At 42.8% G+C, this 11,700-nt stretch overlaps 1 protein-coding gene across 1 annotated transcript in view; it reads right to left on the reverse strand.

Moving 5' to 3' along the window:
- Positions 1 to 11,343, reverse strand: part of WASF2 (WASP family member 2) — a 73,266-nt gene extending 61,923 nt beyond the window's left edge. Inside the window, exon 1 of the mRNA XM_068269255.1 lies at positions 11,254 to 11,343. The gene's annotated coding sequence lies outside the window, so the exon portion shown is untranslated. The remainder of the gene's footprint in view (positions 1 to 11,253) is intronic.
- Positions 11,344 to 11,700: the final 357 nt, after the last annotated feature.

Below are 11,700 nucleotides of genomic sequence, written 5' to 3' on the forward strand. Positions count from 1 at the left end.
CATAGCAGCTGCTATGGCTATTACTACGCCCTTACCCCCTAACTTTTTCTGGCACCCGTTGGATAATTCTTTCAGCCACGCTCCTGGACATGGATGAGTGCATTCTGACTGAGCATGTGCAGGTATGATCTGCGCATGCGCAGTAGAACTAAGCAGCTCCTGCACAGTTTTTTTCCTCTGTGCTTCACTGCTAGGCATGCATGGACCTCCACTTGCACAACAGGAAGAAACTTATTTGGACTAGGCAGAGTCAAATAAGTTTTGTGGGTGGCTCTGAACTGCATGGTATGAAGATGTGCTTCAGTGCAGCTCTGACTATAGCCATCCAATAGCCCTATCCTGACGGACAAAATACAGGCTCTCTTACTAGATTGGGTCTGGCCTGTCTTCACGTCATTCGGGGTCACTTTCCAGAGTCAGTGACAAGGACACGTTACCTTATGCTGCTTCCGCAATACATACATAGCATATATGGTTACAAAGAATTACGGGGGGGGGGGGGGGGGGAAATACATAGTAGCAGACTAAATCCACTTTTGGGTTCTACTCCACTACAAAAACTTCCGTAGTTCTACGATATATGTGCAGTGGCTGCAAAAGGCAGTCAAAGAGTACCTGCAGGTAAAGGACATGGATGATTTCTGTGTCAGGGCCAGTACACGCTTGTTTTAAAACGTATCCTAGGGATAAGTGTTTAAAAATGCAGGAAGCGGATCCTATGTTAGAAATAGGCCCCACTTCCACTTGTGCAGAAACACGGATCACAAAAGGATCCGCGTTTCACGTAGAGAAAACATTGCCGAGAGTCCGCACTGAATGGGAAAACATGTCCAATGCAAGCCTATGAGAATGGACACTGTCCGCTCTCACTAGGCTAGTCGCCGCATCCGCGTCGCCCGTTTTCATCGCATCCACGCCACAGCAGTGACCGTATACTCGTGTCCTCCCCCCCCCCCCACCCCCCCCCCCCCCCCCCCCATCACCGCCGCTCGGTCCTTCTAAACAGCCCAGAGACAGACAGGAACTCTCCATTCACTGGAACAGACCAATGGGAATCCTCAGCAACAAGGAATTCTCATTGGTTCATGTTGAACCAATGAAAATGCTCCCAGTTGCTAGGCAGAATTGACATGCAGTGATGAGCAACAAATGAAATTCAGATGAAATCTAAATGGGTTTCATTCTGATTTTATCCGGATAATTAACGCAGCTGGGTGGGGGGGGGGGGGGGGTAATCTTACCCAGCAGCAGTCTTCTTTCATCCGTTCCACGGCGCCTCCCACGCTGCACTCAAAGCTGTGTCTCACGTGACTACAAACACTTCCTCCTTTCGGGCAAATCGGAACGTGTCTGCCATCCAGATCAGATCTGTGTCAAACAGATCCGTCTTTTAGAAAAACGGATCTGTTTGACACGGATCCAATCTGGAACGGCTCTAGTGTGAACCTACACTTGCATCATGGAGAAAACCATTTTTTCAGAACAGATAGTCCGTAACAAGGTTTTTATTTCATCTAAAAATGTTTCAGACACAAATGCATACAACAGGAAGGCTGATTTTCCATGCACAAGTACAATTGCACTGGATTTGCAAAACCTGCTTTTTCCACTCACTGCGATTGCACCATGAACAAAACGTGATCACACTGAAAAGTGTCTAGGGGGGGGGATGAGCAAAAACAAATTGTGCTGATGGAAAATAAGCATGCGATTTACATGTTAACTGCAGTGCTGTTGCAACTGGCAAAACACTAGTGATCCGCTTTTTTGAGCGGATTGCAGCAAGTGGAAAAACAGCTGAAGTCACAATTCCAACCACTTCCTTATCTATGGGTACCATAAAGGCTTAAAATACATGACAGCTTACTCTATTTCAGCTTTCCACCTAGTGTAAACTGCTACCACCTCTTACTTCCTCTTTTTAAAGTTCACTTCCTCAACAGCAAGACAGAAGCAGTCCTATAGATAGATGTACAGTATAAGCTTTTGTATGTCTAGGTTTCCCTATGGTTCAAGCGATATTAATGGTTAAGGAAGTGCTGACCCGGAAGCTGTTACAGGGTCATCACCATTTTTAAAATGGAAGATGGAGAATTTCATTGATCACAGAATGCAGGATAGAAGAAAGATTGGTAAGCAGACTACACAGGAGCTGAGTATGTCGTGTATGTTTATTTTGACTTATTTTTCAGTTCAGGTTTGCTTTAATGTACACTATTCACTTCCTGCACCGTCTTTAGCCTATGTCCTTGTTGTCTAACATGATGAGCCAAGCAGTTGCAACATTCCCATCATCAGAGCATAACAACCAAGGTCATGTGCACAAAACAGAACCCTAAAGCCTTGTACACACACTAGACGATTATGAGAATCTAGCGTGTGTACAGCAGCCCTTGAGCACCCTTGATGCATTGGCAAGTGATTAGCAGATCATCATGGCTAAGCACAGAGTACTCTGATTCAGCCTGCCTACTCCATACAGCTTTGTCATGTGCCACTGGCCATCTGCTCCATTCCATAGCGGCAGGCTAGCAATGTGCCTGTACAGAACTCTGCCCCAAACTGTCACCTGTTAAGTCCAGATCCCTAATAGTAATTAACAACGTCAGGGAATTCGCAATAGCAGGGTAATACATTTTTCGGCTTCACCCTGTGCCCAAATTTTCCTCTGACCTCATTCGTATGTGCGGGGCTTTAGCCACACAAGCCTTTTCATGCAAAAAGGTAGAATGTAGGCGCTCTGCTTACTTAGATACTAGGCAGTATATTTAGAACTATTTTTCACAAATCTAATAGAAGGGTGAATACAAAATTCAAGGAAAAAAAAAAAAAAAAAAAAAAAAAACATGCAAATACATTTTTAGTTATTTTTTTTAAATTTACCGCAAATGTAACTGATTGTGGAAGGGGCCTTTAAACAGTACATGACGTACAAGGTTGTTTAACAATTAAGCTATAAACACGCAGAAAGGAACAAATAGAAAAGTAACAATGTTAAAAGCTAAGGGCTAAAAGCTAATAATCACTACAGTGTCATCTACTATCGATTTGATGCGGTTACTCTGCCATAAGCAGCAGTTGCTATATTTCATCAGATTAAGGGGATATTCCACTATTGTGAAGTTTATAAGAAATTGTAACATCTCTCCATTCTCCCATTTCTGTACTTCAGCTTAACTTTTATAGCATTGTTATACATTTACACAGATCCAGCATATTCCATACCGCTTTACAATTACAGTGGCACTGACAAAGTAGAGACTTACATACAACACACATATGAAATACAGACAATCTAGTGGTACAGTATAGCCTGTAGGCGGTACATAGCAAAAGCAAAACACAATAGGAATACTATGACACATTTGTAGGGAGAGTATTTCGCCATCAATTATTCTTAATTTAAATGTCCATGAACAAATGTTCTATTAGCATACCGCAAAACACAACCTGCAAATGTTTGATAAATCCTAAGGGCCTGTTCAGACTGTCAGCATATGAAGAACGCGTATAAAATCAAAGAAACGCAAGTTAAGCTTTCTAATGCGTTTTCTATTGCGTTTTGCACACACACGTGACCCAGGGGAAAAAAAGAATTATGGGAACCGCAGAGGGAAACGTACGCTAAAAACGCAATAGTACGCGTTTTTGATACGCGTCCATAGACTTTCATTGCGTCCGTTTCTATGCGTGACGCACAGAACTGCATGCAGCAATGCGGATAAGAAACGTATGCATCTTATACGCATACATGTGAACTAGCCCATTCAAAAGCATTAGGAGCAGTTTCTATGCGTTTTTGGTACCCGTACGCATTCCCTGAAAACAGCTAGGAACGCGCATAGTCTGAACAGGCTTCTTTTCCTATACCAGCTTTGGGGTAAACCCAGAGGCACCTTTCTTATAAGTATCTATGGTAAGATATAACACGAGAAACGAAAGGCAAGTTCATTTTATGGTATTCTAGGGAGCAAAAAGTACATTTTCAAGAAATAGATCATATACGGTTTTGTATAAAAGTGACCGATATGCTTCAAAAGTTTGGCGGGCCAAGGTCTGTTAAGAGGAGTGTTCAATAAAAGAACTTCTTTGAAAAAAATACATATATGTCAAGTCAAAATGAAATAAAATTTTTGTTTGTCTAGCAAAATGCTTGAAATTCAAGACTTTACTGTATTATATAGACACTAATCACTATAATGCTACAAATAACTATATCATCAACTAAAGTTAGACAAATATCTAGAACTTGGCTTGTCTGATGGATGTGGGACGTCTTGTGTAAGTCAAAGAGATGCAGGTAGGCCAGGCAAAGATAGTAACATCATGCTCTTCCTATCCCCAGCTACTGATTATACTTAAAATGCCACTGAACAGTTTTCAGGTGACCTCGCCAGCTTTGTTCCCGGATACTATGTTTCTAGACTGAGATAAAGTACCCCTCCTAGCTTGGAATGGTCTGCAGCTGTCATGTAACCTACGCCTTATGCCAAAATAATATTTTCTCCACCATTTTATCTTTTAGGTCAGCGTTTCACACCTGTCCTCATGACTCCCCAACGGTGCATGTTTTGCAGGCACCCCCCCCCCCCCCCCCATGCACAGGTGGGGTAATTAGTGTCTCAGCTTGGTAAATTCCATGTAGCGGAGACACTAATTACCCCACCTGTGCATAGGAGAGGTTGCCTGCAAAACATGCACCGTTGGGGAGTCACAAGGACAGGTTTGAGAAACACTGTTTAAGGCTACTTTCACACCAAGACGTTGCGTTTTAGGAGACGTTTTGGTCACATAACGTGCCCCTAACGCAACGCATGGTGGTGTTGAAGTTGGACGTCAGATTGAGCTGCGTTATGCAGCTCTCAAAGCAGCCGCTCCAGGTTAGTGATAGGAAGTCTGGATCTTTTTAAGGATTCAGATCATTTGAATCGGATCATTGAAAAGATCCGGATCTTTGAACCGAATCATTTGAATCATTTTACTAGGGAAGCAGACTGGGTGAAATGACTAGCAGGACAGGACTTTCCCTGCACTGTACACTCTGTATGTTCCTGTTTCTTCCAGACAGACATCCACTGTGAACCGAATCTTTCATTGTGATGATCCGGATGATTCGACTCACAAAAAAGACCCGGATCAACGACTCGTTCATGATCCGGACAACACTACAGTTCCACCACAAGTCACCACAGTGCAGTGAATATTAATTAGCCATGTGGCTGGCCGCAGAGGAGGAGGGGAGACCTCCTCCTCCAACATTACTGAGCATACACTGTACAGCGCTGCGTAATATGTCGGCGCTATATAAATACTAAATAATAATAATGTGCAAACAGTCTAACGTGGCTTAGCCCAGTATAACATACAGCATGCAGCACTTTGTTTAAACGTGCTGCGTTACTATGTAACGCAACGTGTGCACTGTGAACAGCACATTGATTTTACAGTGCTGTGAGTTAGGCTGCGTTACTGGCTGCTGTAACGTGGGACTTTAACGTCCCACTGTGAAACCAGCCTTAGGTGAAAAAACTACAGCACACAGGTCACAACACTGAAGCAGCTTTGCTGTTATTGAAGTCAATAGGCTTGATGCAGTGCACTAATCATATACAACTAATAACTAATATTGCACAATCCTGTCAGCGTAGGGTGCGCTCCTAAGTGCCGCGAGATGAGCTTGTAGGATGGCCACCACTATTGGGTAATGTTAATGGTAATGTTTTGTAAGTAGAAGAAGGGTGTCAATTTAGTGTTGCAGTAAAGTGGTCTTTAACCACTAGACCACAGTGGTAAACACCCCTAAAGACCAGGCTAATTTTTACTAAAATGGCCCCTGCAGCTTTAAGGCCAAGCTGAAGGGCCGCACAACACAGCACAGGAGTGATTTCCCCTCCCCCCCCCTCCCCCTGTGTTGGTGGGGTCTGATCGCCCTCCGGTTGATTATTTTTTTTTAAATAAATATTTATGTGTGTGCTTTTGTGTTATTTTTTAATGTTTTTCTTTTTGTCAGGAAACCCCTCCCTCCCCCCAGCCGGCTAATCCTGGCGATCGTCTGTAATAGGCTTCTGCCTATGAGAGCCGATCGTTCTCTTGTCCCCCAAGAGGACAGCCGTGTCACACTGATCGCAGCGCTGCACTATGTAAATAGCCAGCTAACAGTCTCCCCGCTCGGAGACTGAAGAGGGGGGGAGCTCCGCCCCCCAAGAAGGAGATCTCCTTCAGTAGCCGGCTCCAGGACCTGAAGCCAAATCGGTCCTGGGGCTGCCGCCATGGACACGCTCGTTGGCGTGGAGCGGTCTTAGAGTAGTAAACATTACGAGAGCAAAGATAAAAATTTGCTTTCTTGAAGCGGAACTGTAAACTCCTAAACAAAAAACAGTTTCACATACCTGCGGCTTCCCCAAGCCCCCAGCAGCCGTCCTGTCCAGTGCCGGTCCTGGATGATCCTGCGTTCTGCCGCCGCCGCCAGCTAGTTTTGTTACCTTTGGAAACCGCGTAAAATTACAAAGTCTAACTGACAAAATAGTGTGCAAGTGATTAGGGAGGTTGGCTGGTATCTTACTATTTTGGCAGTTAAACTGCTGTTCAGGAAATGCTGTTGAAAACAAAGAAAACCCAGCGAATCCCCCATGAGAAGATGGACTGGCCCAAATCCTGTCAGTTTTGTCAGATTTTAACTGCCTACTTTTTTCGCGATAGGGGTCCTTTAAGAAGGCAAACTTCTGTTTTACATAGCATTTTAGTAAGAGAGCTTTTTGGCTCTTTTTGGCCCATCGCACACTCCTAGGAGTTCTGGTTAGCCACAAGCTTGTTGGGCAATCCGTAAAAACAAAGACCTTAAAGTGGCCACCGGTTGATACGGCCAGCAGATAAATCCCTCTCCGATCATTATCTGATCAGAGAGGGATCTATCTGCTCGATTTCCCTCCACAAAGATTTTCAATCTATTTCAGCAGGAAATCCCCGCCAGCTGCTCAAACTGCTGTTCACTTCCTGTCCCCTGGCGCCTATTATGTAATACAGAGGACAGACACAAGGGGTGCTGTGACCACTAGAGGCCAGTCACCGTATCAAACGCCGCTAGCAACACATTCCTGATCTGCTGCCGATTGATCCAATCGAGTAAATTTGGATGGAAATCACTTGAATGATCAGGCCAAATGCACCGATTTCTAACCAATTCAATCAGAGCGATTATGAACCTCAATGCATTGAAGGAAATAATTGCTTTTTCCAACTGCCAAGCAAGCAATATGTCCCTGTGCATAGAACTCTCAGTAAGGCCTAGTGCACACCGAGCGGTTTTTGGAGCGATCCGCCGGCCGCATCCGCCTGGAAAAACGCTTGGCTAATGTATTGCAATGGGATGGTGCACACCGGCGGTTTGAGTATTTTGCCAAGCCGCAAACGCACCTCCTGCTGCGCGTTTGCCGATTTCGGAAGCGTTTCGTCCTCAATGTAAAGTATAGGAAAAATGCAAACCGCTCTGAAAAACGCAAACCGCTCTGAAAAACGCTACTTCAGAGCGGTTTGCCAGGCATTTTTGTTACAGAAGCTGTTCAGTAACAGCTTTTACTGTAACAATATGTGTAATCTGCTACACAAAAACGCACCCAAAACCGCTAGGTATGTTTAGAAAACCTCTCTAAACATACCTAGAATCGCTCTGAAATCAGCTCCCAAAACCGCTAGCGTATTGCGGATCTGCTAGCGGTTTTGGTGTGCACTGGGCCTTACAAACATTTCGTACAGATCACCTGGCACGACTAAAGATGTCACCACCAGTGATACATTTTTAGAATGTAGATGAGAGAGGAAAGATTTTAGAATGGGTGAACACTGACTAAATTATCTATAAAAAAAAAAATATTGTAAACAAGCAATTTTATTTATTATGTTCTTTTCACTGCAGTTCCCATTTAAGTCACATAAAAATATGCTTATAATACTAGTAATTATATACATCTTCAATTAAAAAAAAAAATCTGTCATCGGGAACTATGGCAAATGCATTTAAAATATAACTGCTGCAAGCTAGTAGCATTTACAAGGTTTAACAGAATTGCCCATTAGGCACATCAGATGCCTGTTAAAAGCACAAGTGGTGATTTCCATAACATCCTAAATACAATTTAAAGAGGAACTCCAGTGAAAATAACGTAATTAAAAAAAAAAGTGCTTCATTTTTACAATAATTATGTATAAATGATTTAGTCAGTGTTTGCCCATTGTAAAATCTTTTAAATCCCTAATTTACATTCTGACATTACATGGTGACATTTTTACGGTTGGCAGGTGATGTAGCTGCTGCATGCTTTTTTGGTATTTGGAAGCAGCTGTAAACCGCTACCTCCCGCAATGCAACAAGGTCTCCAGTCAGGAAACTGCCAGGAGTACCACGGCCCTCAGTGTTTCTTGTGGGAGGGATGTCACCACAATATCAGTCATACAGCGCCCCCTGATGGTTTGTTTGTGGAAAGGAATAGATTTCTCATGTAAAAGGGGGTATCAGCTTCTGATTGGGATAAAGTTCAATTCCTGGTCAGAGTTTCTCACAAAAAAATAAAAAAAAAAAAAAAATATATATATATATATATATATATATATATATATATATATATATATATATATATATATATATATATATATATATATATATATATATATATATATATATATATATATATATATATATATATATATATATATATATATATATATATATATATATATATATTTTATTTTATTTTATTTATTTTTTTTTGTATGTGTGTTTTCTTTACACTATGAAAAAAGGTGAAGAGTGCTAGTTTATAGGGAAACTATTTCTGCTGTAAAGTGAACCTGAAATCTGGATGTTTTGTTTAACTAAAGTCATGTGACATACAGGAACCAGGAAGTATGCCGTGCACAAGAGGCGGAAGAGGAAGGACAGCGTTGGACTCGTGCAGAAGGTATGCTCAACACTGCAGGCTGCACACGCCGGGACTTGGGGGAAGTTTGAAGCTGTGTCTCCAAACTAAATCCATGCGGAAACGACATCACGATAATCGCCACTTTGACGATTCCGAAATTGTGATGATGGTGATCAAGATTCGGTTTAAATTCGATTTATCTTTCAGGCCTGGTTTACACAGCATATCTAGCTGCCAACAGCTTCAACAATTTATGATTATTTATTCCTGTGAGAAGAGGGCAGCCATGTTCTGTTTGTCACAGGCTGAGGGATGGAAATGCTATCAGCTTGCCTCTGTGTAAATTCAGTCACCTCTCCTCCTCCCCTCTGCCTCAGAATTCTCAGGCTAGTAACCTCTTCCTCCTGCCTAGACTGAGCTCCGGTAAGCCATTGCTAAAGTGCCAAGGCACTGTGAAAAAGCTGAGGGCAAGACTTGTTTAGTTTATAGGGAATTAGAGTATTAAAACAAAAAAAAATTATTTGGCTTGAGGAATTGAGGAATGCCCTATAAACTATATGAAAGGAACACAAGTATGCAATGAGTAAAAGTTTATCCCGGATCCACTTTAAGTACAAGTTTTGGCTCAGTGCCACCTTTCTACTTGAAGTATGCAAATAATTCTAAAATAGATGCAGAAATATGCAAACATTACTTCAAGTCTATGTAACTTTAATATGGACCAGAGAAATGCTTTTAGGACAAGACAGTATTAGTCCATTTTACAATAGATTTTCATAATAATTTCATAATAATTAGTGAAATTCTGTATCATAATTAACATAATTTTCAATCATCTAAAATTTTCTAGCACCTCAATAACAATCCTACTAGCTGATTTGAACTTTGGTACAATACACACATAGTTGGCACTGGCCTGTGGCTTTTGTAAAAAAGCTGGCAGTCTAATGCTGGGCATACACGGTGCAATTCTGCGCCGGAATCGAGACGCTGGCTTGATGCCGGCGCGTCCCCGCTCATCCGCGCGGATCGATTCCCGCTCGTCCCAGCGGGCACTTCCTTATCAGCCGCTCGTTTCTTCCATTGTCCACCCGCGGGGATCGAGCACGGAATCGATCCGCCACGGTGATCGGACAGGTTGAATATTATCAATCGAGCCATCAGCGGCTCGATTGATAACAATTATCGCGCCGTGTATGCCCAGCATAAGGCACAACATACTATTTGAGTTTTCCTTATTCAGCATTCTGTTGTCTGTACAGGATGTCAGATAAATTATTAACCTTCCAAAACTGACCAGATATGCAAAATGTTCATGTCCAAACACTGCCCTGCACAGGTTCTCCTCCCACTCCATGGCAACAGAACACATCGCTAGCGTAGAGGCAAGCAATGTGTCCATATAGCATCGGGCACTGACCTATCACCCAAGGTATCGAGTCCCAATCCCCACAAGGGACAGATTTTGAGCAATCCACCTAGAAGATTGTCTAAGCCAAGGGCAGTACTGTTATCCCGGCAACCATGTGGGGCACGCATATGAAGACGGAGCCAGCGGCGGACATGGACAGATAAAGTATACTGCACCAGAAGGGAACATTTTATATTAGGTGGGACAGCTACAGAGGCAATGGATGCGGCATCACAATGCCGATTCCCAAGAGATTTCATGCTGAAATCGATCAGAAATCGTCCTGTGGTATATGGCCAGGTAACAGATCTCTCTCCGATCACATTCAGATATATCTGTCTCTTGGTCGATCTGCCCATGCATCTTCTGATGTATGGGCACCTTAAGATCTCATCCTACAAAGTCACTGGACCTGACAGAGTCAGTGAAATGATTGGTTGCTCCTGTGTCCCCCTATGTGATCAATGTATGTCAGTCTATTTGATGGCATTATGATGGTACTTAAAGAAGAACAATTATTATTATTTATATGGGATAAAAAGATTAGTCCTATATAAAAAAAAAGAACGGAATAGCAACTCTAACGTACACTTTTTCTCAATCCATAAAACTGGCTTTGCTGCTGCTAATAAGCTTGTAAATAACTTTTAAATGACTCCTCAAAACAACATACCATACTTCTAATAAAAAGACAAGTACTTCCTGGTAAACTCCTATGTAACTACAGTAAAGACTACCAATAACAACTTCATCGGACACCACTTGCTAACTTGGAAAAGTTTCAATCCCCACAGTAACTGGCCAGACTGTGACACCCTATACTGCCAAGTCAGCTCCTAAGTTCCGTCATGTCATATTTCCCCAGCTGCTCTCCTTGGCTGCCAGTCCCCAGCAGCACTCTGCGTTCCCTAGATAGCTCATTCTCACCTGATCCCCGAGTGTCAGCGCCTTTCACCGGGACACAGTCAGCTAACACAAGTACGCCCGGACACCGCCCCACCAGCTCCCTCCCCAGCAGCATTCTGGTTGGCTACGGTGCTTTCATACTCAACCATGGTTGGTTTAGACCGCTTAGTGTCTTTTTTCTATTGGCTCAAATCTCTTCCGTCAGGCTTGTAATAGGCTACATGCCGCTTCCTTCCTGGCCACAAGCTACAGCACGCCTTATAGACCAAATGGTGCGAGTATGTTTTCTCCTCAAAATACAAATACAAAATATGTATATACAGTATCAACCAAAAAATCTTCTACAGAGACTACTGTGAAGCAGCGGCCTTATTTTCGTATGCAGTAATGCAAGATTCACGCGTAAATGACCACGGCAAAATGGCGGCACGGCTGAAGACACCACACACATATTTTCACTTGTCCAGG

This window comes from Hyperolius riggenbachi, chromosome 2 (assembly GCF_040937935.1).
Source record: "Hyperolius riggenbachi isolate aHypRig1 chromosome 2, aHypRig1.pri, whole genome shotgun sequence".
Classification (NCBI taxonomy): Eukaryota; Metazoa; Chordata; class Amphibia; order Anura; family Hyperoliidae; genus Hyperolius; species Hyperolius riggenbachi.